Source organism: Hydra vulgaris, chromosome 10 (genome assembly GCF_038396675.1).
Source record: "Hydra vulgaris chromosome 10, alternate assembly HydraT2T_AEP".
NCBI classification, from domain to species: Eukaryota; Metazoa; Cnidaria; class Hydrozoa; order Anthoathecata; family Hydridae; genus Hydra; species Hydra vulgaris.
This window is the reverse complement of record NC_088929.1, coordinates 37,727,588-37,739,691: the sequence shown is the minus strand read 5'-3', so window position 1 is coordinate 37,739,691 and position 12,104 is coordinate 37,727,588. Positions and strand designations below refer to the sequence as shown.

Genomic DNA, 12,104 nt, shown 5'->3' with positions numbered 1-12,104 from the left:
TAGAGTAATTTTTGAACGTAAACATACTTTTCATTAAAATTAATTGTCGATTAGGGATTTAAACAGAGCGGAACGCTAATTAGTAACGCAAAAGTGAGCTTTTATTTTTTGCATCGTTTATGTTTGACAGAAAACTGGAACTTTCTCTCATCTATGGAACCATTAAAAACGTGACCATAAAAAACTACTCGTAGATGCAACAAAAAATCGCACATCTGCTACTAAAGGAAAAAAAAATTCCGATAACACAATTGAGCAATCATCAAGTTCCTCGTTAAATTCGTATTTTATTTGACCTCCAATAGATACAGTTATTAAAAAAAACTACGATCGTGCAGAGCTTAGATTTATAATTGAAGATGGAAGATCATTTGAGACAACTTCTGGATCTGGCTTTATTAATCTGTGCTCGGTGCTTACTCAAGGGCAATATCAATAACCACACCCAACCACTTTATCTCGAAATTTAGGTGATATGGTCGATGATTTATATATTAACTTCCAACAAAGTATAAAAAGCCAGTTTATCTCCAAACCTAGCATCACTTTTGCTCACTTTAAAGCCGACAATGACGATAACTTTCTTGTTTCTACTTGTCACTTTATTTCATCCTCTTGGGTTTTAAAACCATGCTGTTTATCAGTTGTAAATCTGGAAGTAATAAATGCTTGTCATAAAGCTACTTCCACTGAAAAAATTTTAAGAAACGTGCTGTCAAAATTTGACTTGACTTCAGATAATATTTTCCGAGTTACAAACGATAATACTCCTAGTATCCCATGCACACTTAAACTTCTTGGGATTGATTGGCTAGGCTGTTGTGCTCATAAACTCCAACTTTGTGTGAAATCAGCTATACACAACCAACCAATTCTTGTTACATTAATTAGCAAAGCTCATAAAATAGTAGGATTTTTTCACTCATCATCAGTTGGACTAGCAGCTCTCAAAAAGTATCAGATTTCTCCAGGAAAACCTGAGTCAAAGCCTCCAATGGATGTGGAAACGCGCCTTAACAGCACTTCTAACTTATTGAAATGGATTTTAAAAAATCATGGTTCTATTGAAATTGCTCTAGTTGAGTGTTCACAAAAAAGAAACTGTATGAAAGTGCCACCGACTTGTCTAACTGAAACACAAGTGCAATTATTAACAACAGTCACTCCTATTTTAAATGCAGTATCTGAAGCCACTACTATACTAAGTGCGGAAAAAAACGTAAACATTAGTTTGCGTTTGTGCATTGCAACTGAAAAATTATCTTCGCTTAATGGATAAAAGAGGGATAGGTAAATTTGTTGACGATCTTACTACGCAGTTGGAAATGAGGTTTCATTTAAGTGAAGACGTATTTTTTACCGCTACTTTCTTAGACCCTTGATTTAAATCAGAAATGTTTACTTTGGCAGAGATACAAATTGTAAATACTTATCTAATGACATCTGAATAAAAAACACGATTTAAATAATATATGATTCCCGCTGAAATTCAACTCGAAGTAGCAAATTTGTCATCTGAAGCAAATGGAATTTTTGATAAAATGTTTGAACATATCACTAAAAATCCAGAGAAAAGAACTTTAGATCAGCAATTAAATTTTGAAACTACTGCATACATCGAAGAGAAAACGTTAAGACGTTCAGATTGTCCTATTCTCTGCTGGAAAAACAAGCGTAACATTTTCCCTTTATTATCCAAAGTTGCAGCTGGTTTTCTAAAAAAAATTAAATTTCTTTCAACTAGTGATCCGATTCGTGATTTGATTCGCGAATCAAGACCTGCTTCGATTCGAGATTCGATTCGAAACTAAAAATGCTCGAACTTGCGCCGGAATTGAGATCAATTACTACTTTTCAATCCGAAACTCAAATTAAACGTTTCACAAGACTTAATTTTAGAGTAAGTTCTGCGCAGGAGGAACTACAAAACGCTTTACGAGAAGTTTTGAAAGATATAGAAGGAACTCTTAATATTCGCTTTAAATGCAAAACAACACAATTCAATACATATACATACATATATATATATATATATATATATATATATATATATATATATATATATATATATATATATATATATATATATATATATATATATATATATATATATATATATATATATATATATATATATATATATATATATATATATATATATATATATATATATATATATATATATATATATATATATATATATATATATATATAGGAAGATTGCGAAAGTTAGGGGGCTGAAAATATATGTTAAAAAGCTTTTGATATTTGTTAAGACAGTTTTATATTAATAATGTAATAAACTAAACAAAACATAATTCAATATTACAATAATATAATTATAAAGTAATACATTCAATATAACATAATTAAATAAGTACGTAATACGTGAAACAAACACAATGGTTTTCCAATATATCGTTGACGCTCATCATTTGCCAGCACAAATTCATAATAGTATCAAATTTACAAATAGTGTTAACGTCAACTTCTTCCAAAATATTTTAATGAATATAACTCACAATGGAGCTGTATATTCTTTTTTGATTCATAGTAGAACGGAGATATGTTTTTAACCTCCTTAGACTGGAAAATAGAATATTTTCGGCAAATATTTTAACTAACATTGAGATGGTGGTTATCTTTACATTGTTGCTTTTGCTTTGTTTGAATAATTCTGGTAGTATGTGAATTTGCTATGTTAACCTTGTCCAGTTAATGTCAAAGTACATTTTTGACAGGGATGGATCTATCTCGATAGTTTCTGACTCCAAGTTTGCCGAGTTCAATAAAAGATTTTCCATATTAATGGCATTTTTTACAGATGGCTTCTGAAACCTTAAGTCAAGTTCACCACTTGTTGGTTAACTTGACTTGAGGTTTCAGAACTTGAACAGATTTTAGAACTTGAGGTTTCAGAACTTGAACAGGTCAATGACTTCATAAAACTTTTGTCTGAAATAATCAGAAACATCTGTGAAATATAAGGTCCGTGGAACTGATGGCTCACTTACTTCCAAATCATCAGCTTCAGATTTTACTTCTTTGTAGAACTGATCAAACGATGTATCTCTTGACCTTTGCAAATACTGTTTGGTGACTGTCAGACTCTTCATAGCTTCATTTAAGGACAATGCTTTCGTTTTCAACGTAACATAAGTCTGCTCTGTTGTATTAAAAAAAAACACACACACATTTTTATGCTAAAGTATATTTCAAATTTTTGAAGATGTTGCCATACTCCCCTTGCTTTGGAACCAGAGTCATCTGATACCAATTCTCCAATTTCTGCCATTGCATTTATAACAGACTTGTAATTTGTTTTCTCTAACAGTCGGAATCAAATTGCTCCAGTTCATATAGACCAAGGAAGTCTTCGTGCACATCATAGTTTTTATCAACCTAACGTATAAAAATTGATAGCTGCTCTTTGTTTGAAATGCCCCTGATTCATCTCTCATAATGGCGAAGTATTTCAAATTCTGGATATGTGATAACAACTTTTATATCACCGCTCGGCCAAAAAGTTCTGTACGCTCATTTACTATTATAAAATTGCTTGGGGAAGCACACACAAGACAAAATTAATGTCTCTTTATCGACGATAGAAACATGCTTCTAGAATAATATATCATAAAAACAAACTTACTCATACTAAACCTCTATTAAAAGAAATAAAAGCGCCAAACATTTATCAAATTAATGTCTATGCAAATATACAATTTATGCTAAAATACAAAATGAGATTAGTTCCTTCACGATTTACAGAAAACTTCTTTCATTCAATTACCAATAAGTTTAACACAAAAGCAACTGGTAACTTCATAGTACCCCCAAAAAAACTCTTAATTCTCTATCTCTTATCGTGGCTCCCATTTCTATAACAAATCAATTCCGAAATACACCTTAATTACTTTTCCTGACGATATATTTTCTTTAAAATCAAAACTTAAAAATCTTGTTCTTAATAAAGATAATTACATAGAGTTGTTCTAGTTCACATGATAAATAAAAATTTGAACTAAAACAATCTACCATGAGAGAAAAGTTGGATTTATACATATATATATATATATATATATATATATATATATATATATATATATATATATATATATATATATATATATATATATATATATATATATATATATATATATATATATATATATATATATTAGATTGGGTCATATTTTTAATTTTTCTGATTTTTGCATCGTTACTACTGGGAAAAGTTGCTACACCATGTAATATGACTACCTGAAAAATATTAGCCTTTTTAATTTAGTTTAATAGAGGCAACTTTTGCTTATATTATTTGGCGATTGCTATTGTATCAGATGATTAAGACTACAAATACAATTCGTAATCATCAAAAAATTCTGTGCACCTTCAACGCATTTCCAATTTTTCTTGCTTAAAAACCAACAATAACAGTAAACTTTGATGATGCAATCAACAATTTTTATCAGGCTTGTCGTGGATTTTACGGTCGACTGTATAACCGAAGCAGGTGATTGTCAAATATAAGCCACCTGGCATGATTGAGATTTCCGGAATGAGTATTTGTGAAATACTTCTTTGTTTCTACATCCAAATTTTGAGGTATAGATAATGCTTAAAGACTTCTGCTTTTGCCGGCAATTGACTTTCTGGAAATTTATAAGGTTGACCAAACACTGAGCGTTCTGTGTCACTTCTGGTTTTGATAAACTTTTTCTTCATGTTTATTATGCAATTTAAAAAGAATAAGAATAAAAAACCATTCGAAATCCACATTTGCAAATAATAAATTAAAAAAAGTCATGCTCTCTTGTGTATGTAAATATCAAGTGCCAACAAATCAATACACACACATTCAAACAATTCTACAATACGTTAAACTTTACCATTAACAATCAAAACATATTTATAGTACGCATATTTCAATATTAGTATTGCAATATGCATTCAGAACACTCACAATATTGTGAGTGCTGCATTATCGCGATTATATATTGAAAAACAACTATTATTGATTTTATCACGTTATATATATATATATATATATATATATATATATATATATATATATATATATATATATATATATATATATATATATATATATATATATTATATATATATATATATATATATATATATATATATATATATATATATATATATATATATATATATATATATATAATAAAAAAATAAACAAAAAATACAACTATAAAAAACAAAACTAGGTTTTATTACAATAATATTTAAAATATTTGTGCATAAGAATTTTTATTTGTATCTTGCGTATTACCCCAAGGTTCTTGATGGTAAATGTAAGAATGTGCTCCGCGATGGAGATCTTAAGAAAACTATATTTATGTTAATGTAATTTTGTAAAAGATTATTATATAGAAGTAAGCGATAACAAAGGCTGTTTTACTTCATTAAATTGGCGACGAAGACAAAAAAAAAGGATTTACATAAATATTATATTTTCCATGGCTATAAAAAACCTTAATCTACCAAACTTTCTACTAGGGCTGTTATCGATTAATCGATTAATCGTTTTTTTTTTGATTTGATTAATTAATCGATTATTCGAAAAATTAGAACAATTAATCGACGTTTTATATTAGGAATTGGTTTTATATAAAATAAGCACTTCAGAGTTTTTCCGTCTTTAAACACCGGATCGTCGACACTGGATTTACCCAGTGAAAAATAAAACCGCGTCCCACATGGGTTCCGCGTGGGTTCCGTGTGGGATTTATGGGATTTATGTGGGACGGATTTTCCCATGTGGTATCCGTATGGAAATTTGTCACCTTAAACCCATGTGGGTAATCCCACATGGGTTACATGTGGGAACCATATGGTATTTACACACATGGGAAATCCCACGTGGGTTTCCTGTGGGATTTGCATGGGAATTAATTTAAAAGCTGGAAACTAAAAAAAAACTAAAAAAAAATTTTTTAAATCGACATTGCATTGCGTTACGTTTATTTTGTGAGAAATTATTTTATATTAATAAAGAGAATGGCAAGCAAGTATGTAAGTACCGCGAATAATTTTTATCTTTCCTTATAGAAATAAGATTAAGATTTGTGCAAATAGACGTATTATTAGGATAATATTATAGTTATTTGAATATAGATCTTGAGTAAATTATTTGCAAACAATTAACTGATGCAAGTTGAAATGTTGTCAAAAACCAATCTTGCATGCATGGGACACTGCAGTGTCCCACAAAGAAATGCAGGTTTGAAAGTCAAAGAATTCCTAATTTTCTCTATTAAAAAAGAAAAAAATAGGATGGGTTTCTGTAACTTTTTTTATGCTCCAAAACTTTTAACTTTAGATATAATAAGGTCCTTAAGACTTAAGAGACTTACGAACTACATTGAGAAACAAAAACAGGATGTTTACAGAAACTTTTCAATTTTTAATCTGGAGTACCACAGTGTTATTGATAATAAAGCTTCTGGATCCAGTTTTCAAAGTAATATGATCTAAGTAATGTTTAAATAAAATAATATGCTTTAAAATGCATATAGTTATACATATAACTCCTGATAGTTAATTATATGTATAACTATTTATACATATAATTTGTTATAAAAACTTATTTTTTAAGGTTATGCTTGAATAAATTAGTACCAATTAATTCAAATTCAAGATTTAGTTAAAGTTCAAGTTAATGTTTTTATTTATTCATTGTTTTTGTTAATTTTATATTTATTTGTTCAAATTTATCAGTTAGTACTATATTTTACTACAGTAAGAATGTTTATCATTGTTGAACGTGATTTTATGTTGTTATTGATGTTAAATTTATTACGTTTCAATAACTCAGATTGAATCTTAACTGAATTATTGAAAGCTTTGTAGGGGTTTGTTGTATATCAAATGGTGTTGTAAATAAAGTAAAAGTAATATATATATATATAATATATATATATATATATATATATATATATATATATATACATATATATATATATATATATATATATATATATATATATATATATATATATATATATATATATATATATACATATATATATATATATATATATATATATATATATATATAATATATATATATATATATATATATATATATATATATATATATATATAACATTAAAACAATAAAATTGATACAAAATTTCACTTTAAAACGAATACCATTAACATTGTGATGATAATAGCATTAGGAAACTAGTATTTATGTATTATTATTATACTATAAATAAATAGTTTTTTAATTCATTTTATAAAATGGAGACTGACAACTGATAATTAATGGAAATAAATACAAATTATAAAAATCATGTATTATTACTAAATACTATATTAATGCTAGTCTACAAAGTTAAAATCAATTTAGAGCATTGTTATTAGTTCTTTTGCGATTCGCACTTCCACTTCTGTCTCTCAAATTTGTAAAATAGGTGGTCAAAGCTTGCTCAATAGGTAGGTTCTCAGCATAACAATGCTTTTTTCTAGAAAAGAGAAATATGGCAAATTGATTACTTATTTTACTTAAATTGTAGGTTCATCTATGCATAATGATGTCAGATGATGACCCGGTTTGTTGAACAACTTCACCCTTTATCAAACTCAGTCAATTTTTTGCCATTTCCCATTGAAAATGATGTCAGTTTTTGTTATCGTATTATGATGGTATATCTGAATTTTTAATATAATATAAAAAATGCATATACCATCAATTTTTTTCTGGTTCAGTTATACATTTATTCTCAACAGTACTAAAAGTAAAAAAAAAATGTGTAAATTGTTCTTTCAGATAAGCAAGCTAATTTCTGAATTTAAATTGTTTTTCCTATGATCCTCTACAGTTTTAAGCAACAAAAGCAAGAAGTTTTTAGACCACATTGTTGGTGTAAATACCTCTAAAACCTGCTCATAGCTAGCATAAATTGTTTTACTTTTTTTTAAAATAAAATATTTTACTTTTTTTTTTAATTCAATTTTTTAATTGACATTATTTTGGTCTCAACATCTCCTCCCCATTGTCAATTATTGTTAAACTCACACTGCCCCTCTATCTACTGGCATCATTTATGGATGATCCCATAGCCTAAATACTATATATATATATATATATATATATATATATATATATATATATATATATATATATATATATATATATATATATATATATTATTTTTACTTTATTTACAACACCATTTGAAATACAACAAACCCTTACAAAGCTGACAATAATTCAGTTAAAATTCAATCTGAGTTATTGAAACGTAATAAATTTAACATCAATAGAAAAGTAAAGCTGTCATCATTTAAAATGTAAAGGGTGTTGTCAAAATATGTTGATAGTAAAATTAAGTTACTAATAAAATCACGTTCAACAATGATAAATATTCTTACTGTAGTAAGAATTAGTACTAGTTAAAAAATTTGAACAAATAAATATAAAATAGTGAAAAAACAATGAACAAATAACTTGAACTTGAACTAAATCTTGAATTTGAATTAATTGGTTCTAATTTGTTCAAGCATAACCTTAAAAAATAAGTTTATATAATAAATTTTATGTATAACTAGTTATACATATAGTTAACTATCAGGAGTTATATGTATAACTGCATGCATTTTAAAGCATTTTATTTAATTTATATATTACTTTAGATCATATTACTTTGAATACTGGACCCCAAGACTTTATTCCCAATTACACTGTGGTACTCCAGATTAAAAATTTAAAAGTTTCAGTAAATATCCTGTTTTTGTTCCTCAATGTACTTCGTTAGTCCCTTAAGTTTTATGAACCTTATTATATATAAAGTTAAAAGTTTTGGAGCCTAAAAAAAGTTACAGAAACCTCCTTATCTCCTCCCTATTTTTTATTTTTTTTTTTTTAATAAAGAAAATTTGACTTTCAAACCTGCATTTCTTTGTGGGACACTGCAGTGTCCCATGCATGCATGCTTGGTTTTTGACAACATTAGAACTTGCATCAGTCAATTGTTTGCAGATAATATACTCAAGAACTATATTCAAATATCATATGAACATGTTAGAGAATGTTCATATGATATTTGAACATCACAAATTTAATAATATTGTTGTGATATGTTATATAAATAATTCCATAATAGATTATGATATGAAAATAAGATAGGATATGAAGGCAATGATCAAAGAATAAATTTACTTATAGAAATTTAGATGTTTGTTTATTAGTTTCAGAATATTATATTATGTGTGACCGCGGCCTACTATAATAACAGGCCTTGACATCGCGCAACAAAGTTGTTAAACTGAAGGCCAATTCCTAATACTGTGTTAACATTTTCATCTTTTAACATTAGATGAAAGTTTGTGTTCGCGCTTTTTTAATAAATCTTTAAAATGTGATTGGTTTATAAATTAGATAGCCCAACATCAAGACAATAACGTTGTTATTGTCTTGATGTTGATGTAAGGTTCAAGGCGTTAACTTTGTAAGGTAATAATATTGTCTAACTAACGATAAGTTTTTTTAATAATTAAAATGCCTTAAAAATGCCTTTAAAATGCTGTGTATCTCTTTGCAAGTCGAACTATCTCAACTACAACAAAAATATCAATTTATACAACTACAATATCAATTACAACTACAACAAAAATATCAATACTCAACTACGACAAAAATATTAATTTATAAATTCCCGAAGAATCTAGAGGAGAGAAAAAGATGTAGTGAAGCTATCCCAAGAACTGGTTTTATTGTTACAGACTATACAGCATTATGTCAACTGCATTGGCCAAATGAAGCACCTTTTCTTCCCATTGGCCAACTGCATTGGCCAAATGAAGCACCGTTGCTTCCCATATTTGCTGAAAGCAAATATGGGAAGCAACGACCTTTAAACCCACCATCTGTTTTTAAAATATTCCGCCTAGTTGTTTAGCCACACCAGCAAGTAAAGTTAGAAAAAATGTAACTTCAAGCGGTTTTCAAAGCATTTTACCAGATGAGTTAAATGATTTTCTAAAAGAGGATGAAATTATATTTGACGATATTCAATCTTTGTGATAATAAGTGATAATAACGATGTTATTGTTTTCCAGCTTAATAAAAAAAGTTTACACATACAATCAAAAATGTACAAACTTGGTGTTTCATTATTTATTTTAGTAATTTTCAATGATTATTCATTTGTAGCTAACCATAATGGCACAATTTGTAATATTTCATATTTAGCTGTAAACAAATTAAAGTTAATAAAAACAAAATCAGCTTTATTTGAAGCAGTTAGATTTTTAAAAAATAAAGAAAGTTCGCTTCAATCAAATATTCTATTCGAACACCTTAATGCTATGAGAAAAGTTAATGTTGGTGAAGTTTTATATACTTCAGATATTATATGTAGAGCATATGTGAGTATTTTGCTATGCGACGAAGTTTATATGATTGTATGTGTATTGACTACAAGTTGCCAAGTATAAGGACTTTAACCCTGTTGAGATATATTGATAAAACTTTTTTTTTGCTTGAATCAACTTTTATTGGTGTTTTTTATTGTTGGTGATTTTTATTGTTACCATTTTTAGCAAAAAAAATTAAAAATACAGTTATCTTTCTAATATATAGATATATACTTTGTTATGGTTCTGCTTGTTATTGATACTATTTAATATTACATAAATATTCTTAATGAAATTTGAAATACGAAAAATATGATTATCTTTTAACAATTTTTTGGTTTTCTTTTTATATTTCCGTTTTTACTAGAGATTATTATTAGAAAACATAGGCTGCCATTACACCCTACCTAATATAAAAATATATCAATATAAGTAAAAGTGAAAGTTTAATCGGCCTTCAGTTTTTACGGCATTTTGTGCGATGTCAAGGCCTATTATTATAGAAGTCTACATCATTGAAAAAGTAGGTTTTTACATTTTTGTTTTCGTTTTTTTGTTTAACTACTTTTCCTTATTGATCACTTTTTTTCAGGATTCTCCTCATGGGTTCAAGATCATTACGCATAATATGTGTTCAATTACGCATTAACGTTAGTCATTGTAAGTAATAAATTAGGAAATAATTATTTGTGAAATATTGTAGTCATTAATGACTTCAAACTGGCTAATAATTAAAATTGCTCGACTAATAAGGTTCCTTATTAAAATTGCTCTCTCTCTCTCTCTCTCTCTCTCTCTCTCTCTCTCTCTCTCTCTCTCTCTCTCTCTCTCTCTCTCTCTCTCTCTCTCTCTCTCTCTCTCTCTCTCTCTCTCTCTCTATATATATATATATATATTTATATTTATATTTATATTTATATATATTTGTATTTATATTTTTTTCTTTTAGAAAATGTATGAAGAAAGTTAGAAGATACTAAAAACCGATATAGATAAGCCGAAGCGATTTAATTAATTCAATTGACAAAAAACGGCGTGTAAATCGCAAAAGAAAAAATAATATTTTTAATATTCGTTTCGGACGTATCGATTAATAGCATTTATTTTTAAATAAATTCATTTTGCAACACGTTTTTTAATTTTATAAAATTTCGTCATAATAGTTTAAGGTAAATCTCACATAGGTTATAGGTGGAAAACATCACATGTAAAAGATCAAAAATGCTACACGTTTTGAATACCGAATGGGATAAAGTAGCAAATACCAGATTAAGTTAAGCCTCTCTGAAAGCTTCGATGATTAATTTTAAATTACTATTTAAGTAATTTTTAAATTAAAAGAATTTTTAAAATTATCATAGAAGCATTCGGACTTTCATTTGTCTAGTATTGACTACTTTTATACCATTTGGATTAAAATATGTGGCATTTAAAATCTATAACATGTCGTATTTTCCACCTATATCCCATGTAGGATTTACCACATAAAACCCATGTGGGATTTACCATATGAAACCCACATGGGACAAAATAATAATACCCATATGGGTTACATGTGGTAAAAACCCACGCGTATCCCATATGGGATTTACCATATGGAATCCATGTGGGATTTACCATATGAAACCCACATGGGACAAAATAATAATCCCCACATGGGTTACATGTGGAAAAAATCCACGCGTATCCCATGTGCGCTTTTTCACTGGGTA

General features: G+C 27.7%; 1 long non-coding RNA gene across 1 annotated transcript; it reads left to right on the top strand.

Annotated features, from left to right (window-relative positions):
• Window positions 1-5,706: 5,706 nt before the first annotated feature.
• Window positions 5,707-11,451, top strand: LOC136085940 (uncharacterized). Its single transcript, XR_010641276.1, has 3 exons — window positions 5,707-6,042; window positions 10,985-11,052; window positions 11,342-11,451. It is a non-coding gene; the product is annotated as an uncharacterized LOC136085940 (long non-coding RNA).
• Window positions 11,452-12,104: the final 653 nt, after the last annotated feature.